Below are 11237 nucleotides of genomic sequence, written 5' to 3'. Positions count from 1 at the left end.
AGGTGGTGCGGATAGTTGTTGTTAGTGAGAATTCTGTTTATTCTGTTAATGTTTGTGTCTCTAAATTGTGCGTGGCTTATTGTTAGTATTTTATGGACTAGGTTTTTTGCGGTGTTCACTTTATATTTTAAGGACCGGAGGATGTGGGTTTCGAATACCAGTCAAGTAGTATGGAGTCGTTTTTCTTATGAATCATGACGTCTAGGAATGGGATGCGGGAATTCGTTNTTGGCCTTTGTTTATGGAATCACTAAGTATAATGATTCTTAAAAATTATACCAGCGTGATTACAAACGTATCCTTTTGAGAGGCACCCTTATAAAAGGAATAAGACCCAAACTTTCCAGGTCAAAATTTCAGTAGGTTGCCTTTTCTGTCTGTATGGCCTTTTCAATTTTATAAATTATCATTATTTTTAAGTGGAAAAACAAAACTCAAAATTAATGATAATCTTTGCGCGAAAAAATAAAATCATAAATTAGTCATTATTTGTAATCCCAAAAATAAAAATCAAATAATAATTATTTCCGTTTGAGCGAAAAAATAAAAATCAATAATAATTCAGAAAACAATGATTAAATGCTCATTTAAATTATTTTACTCATAATTATTACCTTCCCTGCTTTTAAAATTTAAAATAAAATAGTTTAGTGAAACTGCTTTTGGACTGGTGCGGAACAAGTTACTATCGGACTGGTTCGTTTTTGGCGAAAAAGAACTAGTACTGAACTAGAAATCTGGTTCACTAGTTCGTGTTTTCCCTAAGGGGTTTAGACCCAGTACTGGTTCGTGATAAATCTCTTTTGCATGCAAACAACTGGCGAATTTAACATGGCGATGTTCTAGGAAGTGTCAATTGCCCCCCGCTGCATCCCTTTTCGCTAGTTCAGAAATAGTTCTAAATTCGAAAAATAAGATGTAGTTTGTTCTGCATCTCTTTTTCTATTGTTCCGAACCAGTTCTAAACTCGTCACTTTAGATATAGATTTCTAGTGAAAAAAAAACTGAAAAGATTAGTTTTTTAAAAGTGCCACTTTTCACGGATTTGGGACTTGTGGGGATCTAGCTCCTGTCGGACTAGTTCCTTTTTGGCGATAAAGACCTAGTACGGAACCAGAAATTTGATTCACTAGTCCGCGTTTTCCCTGCAGGGCATAAATATATACATATGTATATATGTGTATACCTCAGGGATGTTGCGGATATTAGCATTCGCATTTACATCCGCATTCGCAATAATCAATGCGGAACTTTTGCGAATGTGAATGTTGTAGAAGTCGAGGCGCGCCAAGAAACTCTGGGCACTAATTAACCAAAAGGAATCTTCACTTCAGCTACTTGACGCACTCGCAAGGAACAATATCTGACAACCCACCCGACCAAGAAACGTATGTTAGCGGATGTTACGAGTTTTACGATAGTTTCTCTTACCCTCAATCTCCGCCTCACCGAAGTATCCGCTGAATGTATCGAAAATATACTAGCGGCCTTATTCATAAAAAATAAAGTAGGTTTAAAGAGCTTTATAAATTGACGTTTTCATACATTTTTCAATTTATAAACCTTTTATAAATTTACTTTACTTTTTATGAATAAGGCCATAGATTTATATCTTTTCTCTAACTTTCCTCGGCCAAAATATTCGAAAATGTAAAAAGAAGGAGGCATCGCTTTAATGAATATTTTTTAAGAATTTTTCAAAATCTTCTTTTTGGTTGTTTGTGTTTCCGACAGGGTAGGAGTATGATGTATTGTGGCGTAGCTTAAGTATTTATTTAAATATGTAAATATTTATGTATGTCATATACGTTTTACTTTTTTAATATTTTGAAAAATTGATGTTTTGTGGAACGATTTTCCGTCATCCCAAACCAAATTTGACAAGGGATGACGGAAAATCGTTCCACAAAACATCAATTTTTCAAAATATTAAAAAAGTAAAACGTATATGACATACATAAATATTTACATATTTAAATAAATACTTAAGCTACGCCACAATACATCATACTCCTACCCTGTCGGAAACACAAACAACCAAAAAGAAGATTTTGAAAAATTCTTAAAAAATATTCATTAAAGCGATGCCTCCTTCTTTTTACATTTTCGAATATTTTGGCCGAGGAAAGTTAGAGAAAAGATATAAATCTATGGCCTTATTCATAAAAAGTAAAGTAAATTTATAAAAGGTTTATAAATTGAAAAATGTATGAAAACGTCAATTTATAAAGCTCTTTAAACCTACTTTATTTTTTATGAATAAGGCCGCTAGTATATTTTCGATACATTCAGCGGATACTTCGGTGAGGCGGAGATTGAGGGTAAGAGAAACTATCGTAAAACTCGTAACATCCGCTAACATACGTTTCTTGGTCGGGTGGGTTGTCAGATATTGTTCCTTGCGAGTGCGTCAAGTAGCTGAAGTGAAGATTCCTTTTGGTTAATTAGTGCCCAGAGTTTCTTGGCGCGCCTCGACTTCTACAACATTCACATTCGCAAAAGTTCCGCATTGATTATTGCGAATGCGGATGTAAATGCGAATGCTAATATCCGCAACATCCCTGAGGTATACACATATATACATATGTATATATTTATGCCCTGCAGGGAAAACGCGGACTAGTGAATCAAATTTCTGGTTCCGTACTAGGTCTTTATCGCCAAAAAGGAACTAGTCCGACAGGAGCTAGATCCCCACAAGTCCCAAATCCGTGAAAAGTGGCACTTTTAAAAAACTAATCTTTTCAGTTTTTTTTTCACTAGAAATCTATATCTAAAGTGACGAGTTTAGAACTGGTTCGGAACAATAGAAAAAGAGATGCAGAACAAACTACATCTTATTTTTCGAATTTAGAACTATTTCTGAACTAGCGAAAAGGGATGCAGCGGGGGGCAATTGACACTTCCTAGAACATCGCCATGTTAAATTCGCCAGTTGTTTGCATGCAAAAGAGATTTATCACGAACCAGTACTGGGTCTAAACCCCTTAGGGAAAACACGAACTAGTGAACCAGATTTCTAGTTCAGTACTAGTTCTTTTTCGCCAAAAACGAACCAGTCCGATAGTAACTTGTTCCGCACCAGTCCAAAAGCAGTTTCACTAAACTATTTTATTTTAAATTTTAAAAGCAGGGAAGGTAATAATTATGAGTAAAATAATTTAAATGAGCATTTAATCATTGTTTTCTGAATTATTATTGATTTTTATTTTTTCGCTCAAACGGAAATAATTATTATTTGATTTTTATTTTTGGGATTACAAATAATGACTAATTTATGATTTTATTTTTTCGCGCAAAGATTATCATTAATTTTGAGTTTTGTTTTTCCACTTAAAAATAATGATAATTTATAAAATTGAAAAGGCCATACAGACAGAAAAGGCAACCTACTGAAATTTTGACCTGGAAAGTTTGGGTCTTATTCCTTTTATAAGGGTGCCTCTCAAAAGGATACGTTTGTAATCACGCTGGTATAATTTTTAAGAATCATTATACTTAGTGATTCCATAAACAAAGGCCAAAATCCTGAAGGACAATTGAGAAAGGCCATGCAGTTGCAGAAAAAGAGGCATTTAAAAAAAAAAATGTCAAAACCATTTTCCACTAAAAAAAACCACTTTCTCACTAAATTTATTTAAAAATGCAAGCCACCAGACCTCCTTTTATTAAGAAAAGAAAAATAAATCTTTCTTTTATACAATCCAGCACAGCTCCTTAATACAGTCAGTCAATAAAGTTTAGGTACAACGAATTTTTTACAATACGGGCAACTATTTTTTAAATATTTTAGTTTTCGGTAATTTTTTATAAAAATACAACAAAATCACCAAAAATCAGAGTTCCAAACCTTGTGCAAAATTTAAGAAAATTCTGCGAAATTTCATTAAAATAATTCACTTTCTATTTACGCTATCTAGAAAAAAGTTGAGTTTGCAGTTTTTTAGCTCATTCAATTTTAGTATAATGAAGTGCAAGTATGAGGAAGCTAGGACTTACCAAACAACAAAAAAGAAAAAATTGCTAAATATCAGTGGTAAGTGCAATGGGGTATAGTCGTTGTGCTGGGTATGCAGTTACAGTCACACGGCTATACTCAATCCCGACTCTTGCGTCCTCGTTCGCGCACAATGGGCAACGTGAGCAACCCATGTGCAAGATGCGGTAACTAACCCGAGTGGAGCCTTGGGTCACGGCAGAAAGAGAGCGGTCTTTGGTGGGGCCACCCCGACTTATTCGGTTTAAGGGCTCACTGAAGTCTGCAGCGTCTGCTCACCAGGAGGTGCGGCTGCAAGCGGGCGTCTGTCTTGGAGCAAACGGCCCGCTATACAAATGTGTATCCGGTTGAATACCATCCACCCCAGCAATGGTTGTGCGCTGCCAATGAAAAGACGACCCCCGCAAACAGAACAGGGACTATGAATTACGGATATGCACCTGGAATGTCCGGACCCTCTATAGGGAAGGTGCCTCTATCCAACTGCTGGATGTACTAACAAAATACCAGGCTGACATCACCGCAGTTCAGGAAATGCGATGGACGGGGCATGGCTGCAAAAAATTTGCAGCATGCGACATCTACTACAGCTGCCATGAGACGGCGCACAAATTTGGTGTCGGATTTGTGGTTGGGCGGAGACTCCGACACCTTGTTTCCCGGTTCACGCCCATCAGTGAGCGAATCGCCACAATCCGCATAAAGGCGAAATTTAACATCAGCCTAATTTGTGTGCACGCCCCGACGGAAGAGAAGGACGACGACACTAAGGAGCTTTTCTATGAGCGTCTAGGAGAAGCGTATGAGCGCCTCCCCCCGCCACGATATTAAAATCGTTCTGGGCGACTTTAACGCCAGGGTGGGAAAAGAAGGCATATTTGGTCCAACAGTCGGAAGATTCAGCCTTCATGACAACACCTCCGACAACGGAGAGAGGCTGATCGACTTCGCCGCGGCACGGAACATGGTAGTCAGTAGTACCAGACAATAGCATCGAAACATCCACAAAGCAACTTGGGTGTCCCCTAATCAAAGAACAAAGAACCAAATTGATCATGTTGTGATAGATGGAAGATACGCTTCGAGCGTTCTTGACGTGCGCTCTATCCGCGGTGCCAACATCGACTCGGATCACTACCTTGTTGCAGCTAAGGTCCGCATGCGCTTCTGTGCAATAAAAAACGTGCGGCACCGGGAGTAAATGAGGAAGAGAGACGCCTTTTCAAGAAAAAGAAAAGAGAGGAAGAAAGGCGTGAGTGCGAAGAGTTAGAGATGCTGGCAGACAGGAACGCGGCTCGAAAATTCTATCAGAAAATAAGGCAGCAATCAAATGGTTTTAAGACCGGGGCTAGCTCCTGCAAAGATGAAGATGGAAACCTGGTAACAGATGTCCATAGTACACTTGCGATATGGAGGGAACACTTTTCATTGCTTTTAAATGGCCAAACAGATGGCGCGTTTGATGAAGGAGAAACGAAACTCACGTCCCTCAACTGGACCAAGATGAGGTGAGAACAGCAATAAAGCGGCTATATCGATATCGTAGGTCTGAAACAAAGGGACGTAACCGCAGCATTTTCCAGTTTAGACAAGAAGCTAAAGAGGTTGGTCTAGCGGTGAACGAGGGAAAGATATCGGAGAAGATGGAATGACTAACTGTATGAGCTTTTTAATGACATGGACATAGTTAGGCGCATAAAAATACAGCGATTGCGTTGGCTTGGACATGTTGTACGCATGGATGACGACTCTCCAGTGAAAAGATCCTTCGACTCCGCACCCATGGGTGGACAACGAAAGCAGGGGCGCCCACGAACGCAATGGAAGAACCAAGTGCTGAAGGACCTGTCTGCGCTCGGGATAACCAACTGCAAATTCGCGCAGGAGAGAAGCAATTGGAGAAGCTTTTTTGTCTCGGCCCAAATAAGAAGAAGAAGTGCTAGCTACCTCAAACTTGTACTTTGTTATACTAAAATTGAAAGGGCTAAAAAACTGCGGACTTAACTTTTTTCTAAAGAGTGTAAATTGCAATATTTGGATGGAAATTTGCGGAGGTTTCTTTAATTTTGCATAAGGTTTGGAACTCTGATTTTTGGGGTTTTTGGTGTAGAACTAACCATATTTTTATAAAAAGTTAGGGAAAAATAAAATATTTTAAAAATAGTTGCCGGTGTTGTAAAATCTTCGCTGTACCTAAACTTTATTGACTGACTAAATATCTTATTTAAGTTAAGTACGAAAAAAACTTTCGAAGTACTTCATATAATATAAGCTTAAAAGGAACTGAATTTACTTAAAAATCAATATGCTTAAGACAAAGTGAACTAATACTTTTACTTTTAAGCAGAACGCACTTTTGTTTTTTACTTACTACTTAAGTTTAATACTACTACTACTACTAATGTGGTTTATAAATTTTTAATAAATGCGTTTAAACATTTGTGATGATATTGTCCTTCCCTCAACCGATCGTATTTAATATAAAAGGGAAATGTTTCGACAAGCATGATTAGAAATATAGATCTAAGGTGACGAATTTATAACAGGTTGGGAACTATAAAAAATGGATGCAGATCGAACTAGATCTCATCTGTCGAATTAGGAACTGGTTTGGAACTAAAGAAAAGGGGATGCAGAACGAACTAGATCTCATCTGTCGAATTTGGAACTGGTTCGGAACTACAGAAAAAAGGATGCAAAACGAACTAGATCTTATCTGTCGAATTTAGACCTGGTTCGGAACAAGAGCCAAAGGGATGCAACGAGGGACAATTGACACTTCCTAGGACATCGCAATGTTAAATTCGCCAGTCGCTAGCATGCAAAAGAGAATTAACGCGTACTAGTCATGGTTCCAAACGCACTAGAACCGAACCAGTTCCGCACCAGTTCGTTTTCCTACAGGGAATGTACTAGAAGCGCACCAGTTCGGAACTAGAGATTTTTCCCACAGGGTGGCTTGTATGGATGCATATATGAACATATAAACATGCATATGTACATATTTACCTACTTAAAATTGAGTGTTTTGTTCATGTGTGCAAAATTTAGACGAATACAAAGGTTAAAAATATGTTGAATGACAATTTTTTGGAGTCAAATTAAACTTCACCTTTTCCTGAACTCAACATTAAGATGGATACTTAATCATTATACCTGTGTAGATACATCCTCAGATGCAGCTTACGTATTCGTATATGGGCAGGGACGTTGCAACGAAATTTTTTTTTGAGGGGGCGCGCTAAACACAATCGACAAAGTCATCCATTAACATATATGTATATGTTAGCACATGTTTTATTCATTTATATCAGTAAATATATAGTTTAACACTATAACAGCCTAGAATAAAGTAAAGTGTTGAATATTAATACATACTAGTATCGCTAGTGGTAGCAGAGGAAGAGGGAGCCCCCACTGCGACACCAAGTGGAGAAGAACTTCGCTTCGCTTGGCATTTCTAATTAGCGTCAGTCGGCAGAGAAGAGAAATGACTGGCGGGCTTTGTTGAGCTCGGCCAAAATCGCTTAGGCAGTGCCGGATTTACACAAATGGCCGCCCTGTGCACCAAGAAAAATGCCGCCCTTATTTCTTAGACTGGTGTGCGTGCGTAAATGCATGTGTGTGTAGTTATAATACTAATACATGAAAATCGTATACTCAATATTTAACAGGTGTAATAAAAATCTTCATTTATTTCGACATATTTATTGACGAATTATGTTAAACACATCATATTCATTCATTCCTTCAAATTTTTAGAATAATTTGAAGTTGAGTTACAAGTTTAGGGTTTAGAAAACGTGACATATCGCAAAGTATATAATATTATATTATAAATGCCAGTATTCAATGCAATTCAGAAACCAGGGTACCTTACGGAATTATTATTATTATTTTTCGATTGAACAAGATAAAAAAATTAAATGACTGCTGTATCGCAATTAAGTCTCCGTACATCATTTCAAATGCAAACACGTATGACTTTTCGTACTGCAAACTGATGTATCAAATCGTCACTGACTATTGTTAAAATTTTAAAAACCATGTTTTTTAAATTTTTTGTGCACAAATGAATTTCGGACTTGTCTTTTAATGATATTTTTCAAATGTTTTATGTTTTCTAGACCTTATCACCTTGACTGAAATTCTTTCCTCTTTGTTCTGCATCACCAGCGAAACTTCGATCAGCTCTGTTAGGTGCAATCAAACTCTTGCAAGGCGATTTTGTATATGCATCTACGGAACCTATACATATTGCATACATGTCAAATTAACAAAAGTTGCAGTAAATGATCTCGGCATGCAGCATATATTAAGTGCATATTTTACTTTGTACATGCCATTAATATATGAAGCTTGTGACTTACCTTCTTTCTCTAAGACTTGGCAAACTTTATTAGGTTCAGCCTTCTTCTCTGTGATATCTTTTTTTGTGAAATAATTTTGAACCTTTGGAGTCTTATTGACAACTTCCTTCTCTTTATTACTTTTGTCGATAGCACGCTTTTTATATGCGTTTCCGCTTAGCCTTTGGCGTCCGTCACTCATATTTTCCGTAAATATATATTAACACCTCGAATGAATTAATAACAATCCAGATTTATTGTTGTCGAATCGTCGAACATTTCAAGATGACATGTTAACTTGACAGCGAATAAACAGCACAGCTGATCACAGCTGGCAGGAGTTCGCGAGAATGAAAGGGCTTTGCTCCATCGTCTTTTGCAACTTGGGCGCCAGATTTAATTCGAAATTCAAAAATTTTAATTCAAACACTTAAATTTATGCAAATTTCTATATGAATTAATATGAATATGTATGAATATGTATTTATATATTTTCCAATGAATGGTACAAAAATTCCATTGAAATCCATTAAACCTGGGACAAAGATCCCATTGGATCACATTGGTACATACATTCCAATGGGATTTTTATACTTAGTTCACACCCAGAAAAAAGTCAACTAAAAATATTTCTCTCAACACATTATTTGGTAGTTGTAACCAAATTATGTAACTATAATTAAATCGTGTGTTGAGAGAAATATATATAGCTGACTTTTTTCTGAGTGCAATGGGTTTGAAGGGAATTCATTTATCAGCGTATTTATCGAATAGCGCATGTCATTTCGAAATACACAATGATATAGTAATGACGCCGTCCTTTATTACGATTCGAAATAACAAAAACCAAACCATGTTTCTCATAGTTTCAAATAGTTTCCAAAGATGTTTATGAAACATTCACTCATTAAATATTTGTGTGCATTCTGCTAACGAAAAACGCGAGATGATTGGAAATTTTGATTAAATATTTGCTGATCGAATGATTACTTGTACAAAAAGTTCGATGAGTTATCATTGTTAGACACGATGCAAATATAGATTTGATAATAAACAAAAAATTCGTCAATTTTCCATTACAATCAGCGAGTAATGTATGGTTTAATGGTCTCATCCATCATGAGCTCCAGTGGTCGAGTGGTAATGTCGGCGGTATTTCACCTGAAGGTGCCGGGTTCGATACCCGTCTTCCCAATTTTTTGATTTTTTATTTTTCTTAATTTTCAACAAAATTTTGTATACTAGAAATTGTTTATTGACTTTATACTAAATCGTTTATTGAAATTGTTTATTGACTTTATACTAAATCGCGGACACAGCTGTAAATGAACTTTATGTTAAATTCATGCTTCAAGCTTCGCATAAATTTAACATAAATTAAGTGTACACTGTACACATGATCTATCAGGGTATTCAATAATAAACACTCTATGTTGCAGTGATCGCAGATAAGTAAATCAATTTAAATAATAATCAGTCGGTAATCAATCACTTTTATTGTATATAATCTAGCACATTCTCTGGAGAATATATTGTACTTAAAAAAGAAAATTTGTCCGGAATTTTGTGTCCCGCATTTTGCCGCCCTTCTGGAATCTGCCGCCCTGTGCAGCACATGAGTAAATCCCCCACTGCCGCTTAGGTCACAGCACCAAATGAGAAGAAGAAGAAGTATCGCCCAGTTGTCGAAATTCGACATCTTTTGTCATACTTGTCATACACTTTTTAATTTTGCCTGTCACCAATATTGACTCTTATGCGAATGACGATTTTGAAGTCCACCAGCACATTCCCTGCAAACCAAAGTTCCCGAAATCTTAACGAAATCTTTAGGAGTATCTGATTTCTGTAACGATTTTTTTCCGAATCTTCAAAGAAAATTATACGAAGTGGTTGACACGAACTCGTAAAGAAATTTCTGTACGAAAAATAAAGAAAATTCTGAAAAAAGTCCGCAAGAAATTCTTCACATAGCAGCATTATTTTCATTTCTTTACCGATTTTCTTCCGAAATTTCGTAAAAGAATGGAAGTGTGCGTAATTTATTTAATTTTAGAAAATTCTGCAAAAAATCGGATGGGATCTTTCCGAATTCTTTAAAAATTCTTTACGATTCAGAATACTCTGAAAAAATGGTTTGCAGGGTTTGTATTAACAGAATATAATTACATCTTTTTATGAACCATACGACGCTGAATGGAATTTGTGGAAATATGTTTCAAAATAATGCTTATTAGTATTTACCGAGCCGATAAATTCTTAAAATTAATTAATGGTTTGGTTCAACCTAGATGAATATTACAAGCTTTAATATATTTAGTAATAATAACCAAACCCTGTTAATAGTCCCAAATATTGCCGAAATTCGACAACAAACATATTTAGTTGTCGAAACTAAACTCTTCTCGAAAGTGAGCTTGCTGAAGACGGAGTACCCATTGTAAACGAGAAGAGAAGGCAGAACTCTCTAAACGACTACGGTCAGGTGTACAAGTCATGCCTCAACTGACGTATGTTTTGATCGTGTAGGACATGAAAAAGTATTTATGTATTCGGGAAGTAAATTTTAATATAAAAGTTTAAAAAAAGTGCAGTGTTGCCACACAAGGGCTTTTCCTACCAAAACTGGTAGCTTTTTTTATTTTTTTTAGGTTGGTAGACTTGATTGGATTTTGGTAAATTTCGGAACAATGAGGAATAGTTATTTGCTCAAAACAGAAAATATGTATCTTCAAATATTTTAGCAACCTTTTTAGCACGAATATTTCACTGGAGAGTTCGTATAACGGCGGCCGCAGACATTTAAATATACGTGATTCCTAAGTACAAACGTAAACCCTTATTGTCAATGTTATTGTGGCTTGTAAACATTTTATTTTTAATATTTTTAT

The sequence above is a fragment of the Rhagoletis zephyria genome, unplaced genomic scaffold (genome assembly GCF_001687245.7).
Source record: "Rhagoletis zephyria isolate East Lansing unplaced genomic scaffold, Rhagoletis_zephyria_1.1 Rzeph_scaffold_05708, whole genome shotgun sequence".
In the NCBI taxonomy this organism is placed as follows: Eukaryota; Metazoa; Arthropoda; class Insecta; order Diptera; family Tephritidae; genus Rhagoletis; species Rhagoletis zephyria.
This window is presented reverse-complemented; position numbering follows the sequence as displayed.